The sequence below is a fragment of the Liolophura sinensis genome, chromosome 6, assembly GCF_032854445.1.
Source record: "Liolophura sinensis isolate JHLJ2023 chromosome 6, CUHK_Ljap_v2, whole genome shotgun sequence".
Lineage (NCBI taxonomy): Eukaryota > Metazoa > Mollusca > Polyplacophora > Chitonida > Chitonidae > Liolophura > Liolophura sinensis.
Genome location: NC_088300.1, coordinates 21954177 through 21966620, shown reverse-complemented (window position 1 = coordinate 21966620; position 12444 = coordinate 21954177).

The following is a 12444-nucleotide window of genomic DNA, read 5'->3' as shown; positions in this document are numbered from 1 at the left end:
AAGGCGCCGCTGTAAGGTATACCATGGGAATTTTATCAGAATTCAGTTTAAAGATAAACTTTCAATTTGTGTTCTCGAATCATTTAATAATAATCTCACTATATATTGCCCTACAAGGCCAATGGCAATTGAGTTATGCATGTATGTTTCCCCTCCGTTTATAGGGCAAGCTACCTGTCAATAAATTGGTATCATGTCGGATTGTCGTCCAAACAACTAAGACTCGTGAATTTCCCAACTTCGAACTCTGGTCCAGAATTGATTTAAGATTAATATGCCAAACGATTTCGTAATCATATCCATTTCCATCTGGCGCACACAACTAGGACTCGGATAATTACGTGAGCATAAGTGGCAGGTAGTTAGTTATATATTTTAGGATTAATTAGAGTTTATTAACATTTTATTCAGAAAAGATGGATTCGATCATCAAAACAGAGCACGAGATTTGGTAGAGTTTTGGTCAAGACTTGGTCGGTGCTTATTCGAGAAAACGAAATTACATCGAGGACGCAAAATTACGACATCAAGACGAGTGCTGAGTCTTAATGGAATCTCTCCCCGCCCTGCTCTGGCCCGTGTCTCGACACCATCTCGATTTCAGATTTGATTTTATTCCAAGAGACAACATGAATGACTCAGCAAGAATGAAGAGTTCTCATGTAAATTTCAGCGAAGAGTTGTGTCGCGTGTGTACTCAAGACTCAACACAATTTTAACTCCAAAAGACTATGGACTAACTGCCACCCGCTGCTGTGGGCTTACACGCTTTTGATCGATGTAGACTTAATGCGTGTGGTTGCTTTGATTACGACTTTATTAGTGTAGAACAACATGGGGATAAAGCATGATAATTGTATTATTTTACCTTAGGGACTTTCAAGACATGACTGGATGAAGTAAGCTGATACTTATGAGGATGATTACCTCCTCTATAATTGATGAAGAGGTTTCGATGTAGATTTCAATAGCTTGTAGTAAGGAATCTTTGTTATCTGCTTGGATCTACTTCGTTTGGGACGTTACTAGTAATAAATAAAGGGATTTAGTATTCAATAGCAATTTGTCATCTCATAACTCTTGTCAGCATAGAGATGTTTCCCGTTGTTAATGTAACAACTCTTGGTTATATCAAAGGAACCGAAGATTTGGTATCTGTGACAATCAGTTAATTTCCATTGAGTTTATTCCAGAAATTAATAAGGGAATAACTATTTGCCGTAAGCTCCTACCTTCATCAAAATAGGGTTAGGTTCAGACGTAAAGTGACACTGAGCTCCCAAACCATCAATCCCAGTTCTGGTCGCAAGAAAATCATACGCTTGTGAAAGATAACTCTGCAACGAGAACCACAAAACATACGTTAAGGGACACCTGTAGGGATACAACTTGGAGAAGTTATAGATGTTTGTGGAAAGTTCACATTAGCTACTACTTAGCATATACCATTTAGTTCCGTTTAAACATCAGTTAAATTCTTTAGTATTTTAGTCACGGGGACGTCATTACGAAGACATCGGACACAACGCTCCACACAGTCACATTATGCTGACACCGGTTCGACCAGTACTTGGCCTATTCCAAATATGCTGTACACCAAGCAAGGTAGTGCCAATATTACTGATGTTAGAATCTTACGTGTCATTCGACTGGGATATATGTTGCACTCACCTCGGTGTATGTTCCTTCAGCAACCACATCGAAATCGTTAAGAATTAATTTGACATCTTCATCAAAGTTCCGAGCCAATCGAAAAGCCATCTGAGAGAATCGAGGTTCGTTCAGCCTTTTCTCAAACCAATTTCCGTGAAGCAACTCACTGCTGACGTCCCATAGGTCCACACTTCAAAGATTTTGCAACAAATTTGCATATAAAACTAAGCATTCAACGGAAACAAATAAAAAGAGTAACATCCAATGTAAAAATTTCAAGCGCGTCATTTTTCATTAATAGAATTAGCACCAAATATCTCGTTCAAAGCAGAATGAATATTTTTATCTCACATTTGAAACCGACCTAACCTGTACTTTGTATATACTTTCTTAGTTCTCAAGTGGTTTGTGTTGAACTTTGTAATGGAAAATTGATCCGGCGATTATTGACCCCGATTGACCATTTTGGCTGACGGCTGGTATACGAATGCCTGCCGGTTTTGACGCTTAGATTTATGTTGAGCGAAATATTAGATTTATGGGTGACAAGAATACACTGAAAAAAATAATGTGTTAAATGTAATAGAAAGTCTGTTGTCTGAGTATGTATTCTGCTATTGCAGCAGTTTATTTTGATAAATATAACACACATATTATTTGAACAAAAAATTCTATTAGACCAGCAATATTCTGTTGAATATGACAAAATATTTTCTTATAATAACAGAATTCATCGTAGCATCACTCAGACAACATACTTTCTGTCAAGATTAGTATTTTAAGTGTATTCTGGAAACTGGAAGCAGCCAGTCGTTTTAATGGCTTCTTTAATGTGCTGTATCAAGTGTCGAACCCGTTAAGGAATTCATAACGATGTATATTTCCATACACTTTGTACTCCTAGTCCAATACTCCCTGTTGTTGGGCAAGCAAATAAGATAATGAAGAATGTTGCCAGTCACGCTTTAGCGATATGTGCACTCAAACAAACACGGCTCTGATAATAACACTATTAGATTATTATTCTCCACATACCCGAGGCAATTTTGACCTCTTCTTTAAACAGTCGGTATATCTTGGCTCTCTTTTTGTCGAAACATTTATAAAATAATGGACACATCAATCACTTATTATGATTGTGAGAGAATTTATTATCACGGATATATTACAAAGCGCTTCCATCGCTTGCTCAGGTGACAACAGTCTTAACGGGCTTCCAAACGGATTTCAGATACTCACATTTCCCGGAAGTGCTTGACGGTGTTTCTTATATGATTGATGGTCGCGGAGTAGATATCAACAGTGCACATGGGCGGAACCCATGGGGGAACAAAAGCCTCTGAGGATCCCCACAGCAAATTGTCGCCATGGATTTGGAGTCTGAAAAACACAGCATTATTGACTAACCCTGATGTTCAAAATTGTATATCCGATAGCACTGTAAATCACAATTATCAAAACCACTTGCATACAAATCTTAAACAGGGAACAGTTTCTTTGTCTTTGTAACAAAACATATCATTAATTACACCGGTAAAACAAAAAAAAAAACAAAAAACAACAATCCGTGAACAAGACTAATATTGCCTTTGAGACAAAATAATGACTTTAGTAATATATACCAGCATGTGATAAAGAATGGTAATGATATGCAGTGGAATGTTCAGTGTCGAGGGTTTTTACCTCTTAAATTGGATTAAAAGTAATTACAACGGTACTCTAGTTCCATAAACTCTCAGAATGTGATGGACGAAAGAATTTGAAATAATTTAGGCGTATTAATAACTCTAAACCCGTTAAAAGTGTTCAGTTGACTAAGGCAAATCACTATGCGAATTCGGTTCATCTCTGCTGAAATTCACAAGTGAATTTTTATGCATTCTAGATTCCAGTGTTAGACGAAACCACAACTTATCACGTTGGATAATATGTTGGCACTACAGGCATTATTTAATAGAGGTGCCTCATAATATGTTGGCTCTACAGGCATTATTTAATAGAGGTGCATCCATCATGATATTAATGCAAGCAGTGAGGGACAGTTTATAACAATACATTTAATGGTAATTAGAGTCCAACACTATACCCTTGTGCTCTCATGTTTCCGAATGGCCGTCTCCGCTAGGGTATAGTCCACGTTCCCCTGAAAAGCACAAAGGGAAGTAGTATAACGTGTAATAGGTAACACCAGAACAACACAGCATTTTAAATAATTCTAGGCCAGTGACGTCTTATGAATTGCTGCATGTTTTTTTTATCTAATTCTTCTTAAGCCATGGTGCTTGGGGCGAACAATTTGCTACTATTCAACCATTTACATGATCAGTGTGGTTAAAAAAAACTTGAGGTAAACTGAAATGAGGCGTATTTCACCCATTACGTAACTCTCACACCGTTGTCCCTGCTCTGGTTTTACTCTCTGTGCTGTAAGTCTATAAAGGGACACTTGTAAAAGCCTTTTCCTTCTGTATCAAGACGGTCCAAAACTGTGAACTCATTCACTTTATTACGTTCTTTCTTTATTACGTCACGATTATCGGTATTGTGTGCTGATAAAAAAGATATGAAGTACGCACGCACTGCAGCTTCACAGAAGAAAACGTCCTACTGTCATTCGGATCGTCTGTGTAGCTCGTTCGCAAGACTCCCATTATATTCAGTTTCATTAACTTAATGACATTATAACTGGAAATTGTCGCCGTGATTCCAGTGATTGGGTTTCTTTCGGTTTATCATAGTGTGTAACAGAGAGGACATATACAGAAGACAGAGGACATATAACACACATGAGAAGATTTACTGCATGGGCGAAGCTGACAAGATGGTCATATACAACGTTCAAAATTTTTACATGATGTAATTTTTGTTTTAATGGTTTGGCTGTTTTTGACGGAAAGATGTAGCGCATTACACGATGTACAATTGAGTACAACCTGTGATACACATCCTAACACTGTTGCAGAGCATTATTCAGATTGGCACAATTTACCAACGGCATTCAGCCATTCATACCTTTCCCATCATGCCCATATATATTTTCTACATCTTATAGCTCAAGTGACCAATCTAATCATCAAGTTTGCTGAAACGAAACAAAGTATAATTTTGTACCTTGTACGTTTTTTATTGCTCAGAGGACAATTAATCATCAAAGTTTGCTGTAACGAAAGAAAGTGTAAGTTTGTACTTTGTGCCTTTTCATTGCTCAAATGACCAATCAAATCATCAAAGTCTACTAGCCTTCATTCTTCAGTAGCCAAGGTTTGTTCTCTTCCGGTTAAAGTTCTTTCAGCATTACTTCGATCAATCTCTAGGGTGTCGTCTTGTAGCAGGTCAGTCCCAATGATGACATATTTATAACTTTTTGGTCACCGGAATACCATAATGAAGACTGGCCAAGGTATGTCTTGTGCTCTTCTTTTCAATGGAAGTAAATCCATGTGCAGAGTACGAAATATACGAAAAGTTGAAAACCTTGCGTAAAAATAGAGGACGTTGTTGGTGTCTGAGTTGTAATATCGTATTTACCTCAAAGATCTTTGTTAGGATAAAATGCTGTCTCTCATGTGAGAGTTCCGTTGAAGGCTTCAGTAGGTTAAAAGGGTTAGAGCGTCAGCACTGTCAGTGGGAAATCCAGGTTCGAAGTATTTTGCGTATGGGGTATATATATATATATATTTGTGATATATATATATATATATATATATATATATATATATATATATATAATATATATATATATATATTATATATATATATATATCGTCTTTTTGTACCGTCTGATAGGTCATGAGTGTGTTTTGATCAACATCACAAGAACTTGCTTGTCAAGGATATAGTCACCACACTAACTTTCTTGAATTTTACAAAAGTCACATCTTGTAAGGAAATATGAGCAACTTGTTCAGAATCTCTGGAACTTTGCTTTTATGCTTGTATCGACGCCTAGACTTTAAAAGTCAGCAGAAGTGAATAGACCAATAGCCCAAAGCTAAGCTCCACGTTCCTACCGTAAAAATAACAGCTTCAAATCCTACCTTACCTTGGTAGCCACCGATTCCCTAAAACGCCCGAAATGTAATTATGCCAAAGCCAGCATTGGTAAACCATCTTTCAACAGTAATCCAGCTGTTCAAACTTTTGATTCGAACACGCCAAATCAACGTCCTCCATGTTTTGAATTCGAACTTTCACCAAGTAGCGGCAAGGTACCTGCTGACTGTTCGAAATTTCTTCCAACATAATTTTTAGTTATGAATTTATTTGTTGTTTTTTTTCGTTTTTTAGCACCTTCAAATCTAAGGATACTATAGTATTTTGGATTTCGTTGTCAACAGGTTTTCTTTCAAACGGACAGCGGGTTCCTTACCGGGACTTGGCGGAAGTTCGAACTCAAAGCATGACAAGTGTTGGTTCGGCTTGTTCGATTCAACAGTTGAAACGGCTGGGTTACTGTTAAAAGATGGTTTATCAATCCCTTTTAATATTATAATGACACACCTTAGTTTTCTCTAAATTCATCCACAATATATCTGTCTCCAACACCGCCCCAGTTAAAGTTATCATACACGAAGTCCCTATATTCCTGAGCCACTCCCTCGTCAGAGGCAGCCATGATGTCAGCAACGACGGCAGTCCCCGAACGGAAACGGTGCTTGACCTGCACTACCTACGTTAGACAAAAGAAAAGTTTCACCACTGTGATGAAAAGTAACGTCAGTGGATTGTTTAACTGGGTGAGTCGATGCAATTAATACGAGAACGATAAATTTCATAGCCACTTGTTCTGACTTCTGTTACCAAAAATCCTATATATCTACTCCATTGCTTCGAATTTCAGTAATAAAGACCTATTTATCATTTCTAATTTACAATGTTTTCAAAAACAATATGAAAAGTGCATAGTGTCGTCATAGAAATTTGTCTTTACAAGACAAAGGTTTGCATTGCCTGTCCTTTATGGGAATATAAATTCTAGGCTGTAGATATAGACCTTCTGCAGCCAGATTTTGGAAGATAATGTTTATGTCTATTTTTATAATTTTTGTATGCAGGCCTGTTTTAATCAACACAAAAATAAACGGTATCCTTAAAACAAGTCCTTGGAATTATTTCGGTAATTCTGACAGTATATTTTAATTTCTAATATACAACATATTCAGACTGTCAGTGAACATTTTCTATTAATTATTCTAATAAGGCAAGGTCCCAAATCTTCAAGACGTATACACAATAGCAGTCCAGTACATATACATGAGAATATGATGCGTTGTACACTCAAAAAATTAATCCGTCAATTTTGAACATAATGTCTGTTGTCTGTGATGCTAGAATGTATTCACTATTTCATATTCAACATAGTATCCCGTTAGTTTAATAGAACTTGCATGTATGTTGAATTAATAGAATATATGTGCTATTATAACAACCTGCCTGCACTAGTAGAATACATTCTAGCATCACTCAGACAACAGACTTTCTGTTAAATGTAACAGATTAATTTTTTTTAGTTTAACGTTTTATTATAATTTTTTATACATGTACATTAGCTTTTTATTCGATTCATTTTTATAGCACACATTTCTGCATAAATGGTTGTATAATTCCTGACATTCAGACACGAAGAAATAAGCAAATAAAAATTAAAACGTCTCCAAGAAAAATACATTTACAATAAAACATGCTATCAGCAACAAAATACATGCTTACTTCCACTGATATTCTGCTGGGGTCCACCGCGTCCACCCAGGAGTGTACTCTAAAGAACAGAAACGTCACAAAGTTCTTGAAAATTTGTCATCTGTTTGGATCAAATAATGTATGGTTATGTGCATGGTTGAAAGCAGTCAGTACCATGCAAAATAGAAACAAGTAAGGAAGAGCTTTAAGCGCAATTTTATACAAAATTAACTTAATTTAATTGTAAACTAGTTTGCCTGCATACCACAAACAAGAATCAACAGCTACACTTAAATTGTCAGGTTTATTCCAGTATTTGATTAGCCGATAATATTTCACTTTCTCTTCAAAATTCTTCTGAAGAAGTATTTTATTGAGTACTCGACTGGTTTAACGAGGGAGGAGTTCACACGATAGCTAGATTCGAACTAGAAACCCCATAGGTTACGAAAGATTGGAAGCCAGGGTGTGTTATATGTAGCCAATTGTCTAGTGATCTATCCCATTTCTATTATTTGTGTTTTGCGCCGTATACTCAAGAATGTTTGACTTATACGACTGCCATCAGCATTGTAGTGCAAGGAAACCAGACATAGCCCGCGGAAATTGGTTACATTGAAGGAAGCGAACTCCTATTTCCCCATGGAAAATTTAACGTATAAGGTAATAATTTGACTTACACGACATTTATTAACTTTTTCCGTAATGTATCTATCCGTGCGTTAGCCTCAGCCTCCCAAGTGGCCAAAGAGACGTCAATCTCGGTCGTCTGAGCGTCATCTACAAGGAACTCCACTCCAACTTCCGGTCCCTCTACGATGATTTGTGTCGCTGACAATCCTGTATTCATCATTATAAACGTATAGCTTAAACAGCAAGTTAAGATTTGTTTGTTTTTTTTTATTGGTGATTTTACGCCGTACTCAAAAATATTCCACTTATACGACGGCGGACACGATCGGGTGGGAGGAAATGGTCAACGCACCTATAATCATGGCCGATCTTCCCACTTACGACAGAATGATAAGAACTGGGGGGAAATGACAGGATCGTATCCTATCTAATTAAATATACACTAGAAAATATTCCTAATTTTCTCACGGTGGAGAATAATTGACTGATGTTCTGTCCAGCAGAGTGCGTGGCCATCGGATTACGCTCTCGTTGGCAACAGTTAAAATACTGTTAAAGGAGAACTCCAGAGAAACTTTATGCCATAACTTGCTGAAAGCTAGCAAAAAAAAGGTGTTTCGTTAAAAAGTCCGTCGATCGATTCTACTCACCTGCTATGCAATGCAATGCAATGAGTCTTTATAGCCAAAATAATTAAACGTTGTGTTATCACCGTTGCAGTGGAAGACAACAGTTAACTAATGTTTATGTCCACTGAAAGACTAGCATACAAAAAGTATCTTAAACCGGCATTACATATTTTTTTTTAGATTTTTTTCAAATGGAGTAAAAGTCGAGTGAAACTTCGTCAGTCACAGTTTCAGCACGTCTCCATTGTCGACAGCAAGGTGACCTCACGTTTACTGTGGCTCTCTACTGTGAAGGTATTTTTCCCGTATAATAGCCGTAAGCAGTACCGTGTGGTAGATTAAAGTTGTGGACTTCGGCGGTGAAGGATCAGGTGATAAATAGCTTTCTTGGAAATTGGACATACTGGAAGGCTATTTCTTCCACTGCTTGAAACTGTTCATACAGTTTGCCTACTATATCATTTATACAGTTTACGAGTAGCCCTGCAGATGCGGCCGGGTATTCCGGGTTCAGGTCGTAGCCTCGTAGACTTGTGCTAGTACCAGTAATTCTGCCCCCCTATTAAATGTTTACAAAATTACAAATGGATTGTTGTACAGCTGGATTCAGGCTCAATCCTGACACAAATGGAAATAAATCTAAGCACCACTGAGGCATTCGGCCATCCCAGGATGTCATGCTTTAATTTTGTAGTGGTGGCTTCCTTGAGGAGAGCAATGCTGACCTAGTTATCGCGGACGTCAAGCACCTCGGCTTAAGCACGGCGTTTCGATAATTTTACTGTATTTTGTAAAATAAAACAAAAACAAACAAAAAAAAAACCTTCGAATGCGAGGAAGACAGGGGGCAAAATTTAAATTCTTCAGCTTTAATAAATTCAGAGAAAAAATATTATGTGATAAGATTTAATTAATTTTAAGCATTGTCCGATGAGACGCCGTCTTCTCATTCCCATAAACCTTCGGTATCCCTAATGAATTTTGTACTGACTCTGACATTTGTAGCAACTGCATGCCGACTAAACACTAACATGAACGACAAAAAATGTACATGTGTAATTTGAACAGCGTGTATTAGTAGGCTTATGGTTTACTGGGGAGCGGAATGCAGTTTGGGCCGAGGCGAAATACTGATGTCTGACAATTTGTGATACCGTCTTTGAATAGTGCACTGCTTGTGAATCAACTGATTTTGCGTCTGTGGTGGTCCGTAAATGACACATATCTGCCCTACAACACTCTATCAAATGGCTCTTCGGCTGCACGTAAATAAATCGTTGCAGACGATCTGAAGATGAGATCGTTTTGATGGGGGGGGGGGGGGTCCCCTTTGACTGTACATTGACCCGATGCAATCACTCGTGTGTTTATGTGAACAAAGCTTATTGATGGCAGATATCTGACTGAGACAGAACCGGCTGAAAATATTATAAATGCATATATTCTTGACAACATGACAACCACTGCACACCTAGTGATCCAAAACATCAAAATAAAATGAACTTGTACTCTGTACACATGCAGCCCACACTCCATTCTATATTTATAAAGTCGCATGTAGTAATTCGAGTTCGAGCTGTGGAGTCTACTGTTCATTTCTGCTTTTGTGATTACTTTTTGTGGGTGAGCTGGGTAAGTTTGTACCCTAAAAATATCCACGACGTTGCAGTCCCTTTGTAGCTGAAGCTTTAACTCATTTCCACTTTTTAGCAATTCTCTTTCATCGTCTTACCCGTCGGTGCAGTGACTTCCCCTGCCAGGAATATCCACCCAGAGTTCACGGTGGCCGCTTGTCGTATAGCTATCGGCCTGTGTTCAACACCACCTGAACATAGAGAACATCTCATAACGGCGCATCAACAAATTGTTAGCTCGCATCCACGACTATTCCATAGATGTTAAGACGATGAGAAATACAGTATAGAGATAATACTTCTTTCTAACCAATGCAGTATTTAAACTTCGGTCCACATGCTTACGTGATTTATATTAAGTTTTCTTCTGGTAAAAGTAAATGTAATTTTTGTTTTTCAAAAAACGCTTAAAATGCTTTACTATAACCCCCCAAAAAGTTAATTGCATTTTGTGGGTTCTCTAGAAATGGGGACAGCAGAGGACGTTTCGATAATTTCGATGCAAAGTGTATATAAAGGAGATAGACTTCGGTAAAAGGACTATAGTCTCGCTGTGGAATCATACAATTTAGTTGGGTTCATGTTTTGCAATACTATGAAGTGAGTTATTTCATAATAACTCCTCTAATTTATGCACAGTTTCTGTCAGTGGTCGGATATATACGGATATGACGTCATCCATGAACATACTGGGAACGCCAGAACAGCTTAGCTTTACCCCAAACAAAGTTGTTTTGACAGCTATCAAGGTTGACGTCAATAAAACGGGCTATACTTAATTTTCGGTATTATATACATATTAAGAAAGATAAGCCAGACCTTCCATGTATCCTTTAAATCGCAGACAAATCTGGATTAGAGCTGGATTCGAACACACGGCCCCATTTGTCAAGGGAATGTTTACAACACTTCAAATATCTGCAACACAATAGCGAGCCCATGAGCACCTATCCCATGTAATTACCTGCAGTCATTTCAAAATTTGCTGACAGCATGATGGTTTGGTATTTGCCATTGTCATTAAGGAGTTTGACAAAAATCTCCACGGCGTAGACACTTCCTTCAGTAACCGTCACAACCTGACTGGGGCCGTCTCCAGGGTCAGTCCTGCGCAAACAGTGAAACAAAGATCGCAGTGTTGCGTCAGACATCTAGAGCTGGTCTAAAGGGCAAGTATATGAAACATTTACAACTGTACATGCACAAAAACCCTTGCATCCCCGGTTAACAAAATTTACGACCGCGAAAAACTAGCAAACTTACTAAACTACCATTATGTATTCTTGGTAAGCGAAGTTATATTAACTCAAGCAGCTATGGGGCTATATCAACTTGGTATACGAGGTACGTGTTGTCTTTCCGCGGTGTATATGAAAGATAATAATGAATGAATAATAAAAATACTCATAGTAATAAAAATAATAATAATAATCCTCGGATTGTATGTAGTAAGTGAAATGAATATCAGTAAGTTCGGATTGCTAAAAAGTCATAGAAGCAGTTGATCTGTCAAGTATATTTCTTTTTTTCTCCCATTTACTTAGTGTTTATGGAAGAAACAAAATTACATCTGTTCAACACAATGAAAGCCATTTTTAATGTGTCTCTTTTATCGATTATCGTATGGTTGCTTCGTCGCGCTTACTTACGGAAGTCCATTAGTGTCACAGTGAAACAAAAATTTGGGAGTAACAAAAGTCGAAATTTCTGCTTTTTTCTCGACATTCAGCATTCTTTCAGTGACACACTCGGACGACACACAGAGACATCGTATGCAGTAATACGCAAGGTATAGGTACATGGTTTGCTCTCTAATCGCGATACTAGCTGCATGACATATGAAAGTCAAAATTTGGAGGGGAAAAGTCGAAATGTCCCCTTTGTTTTAACCAAGTTTTTTTCAAGGTAACACTAATGGACTCCTGTACTTACTTTACCCATTCGGGAAAAAACATACTTCTCTTGAACACTCTTGAAAAGCAACTATTCAACGCAATGAAAACTATACTGAGTTCGTCTGAGTCCTATAATACATGTTTAGTTCCTTCATGTTTATATGTTTATAAAAACATAGACCTAATAGACTATATGAAAAGTATGTTGAGTTCATCACTCTTGTTGCATTGCTTATTTTCGTCCTAAAATCTATAGTGAAGAAAATCTATAAATCGTACTAAAATCTATAGTGAAGAAATAAACTTAACAAACCCCAGTTA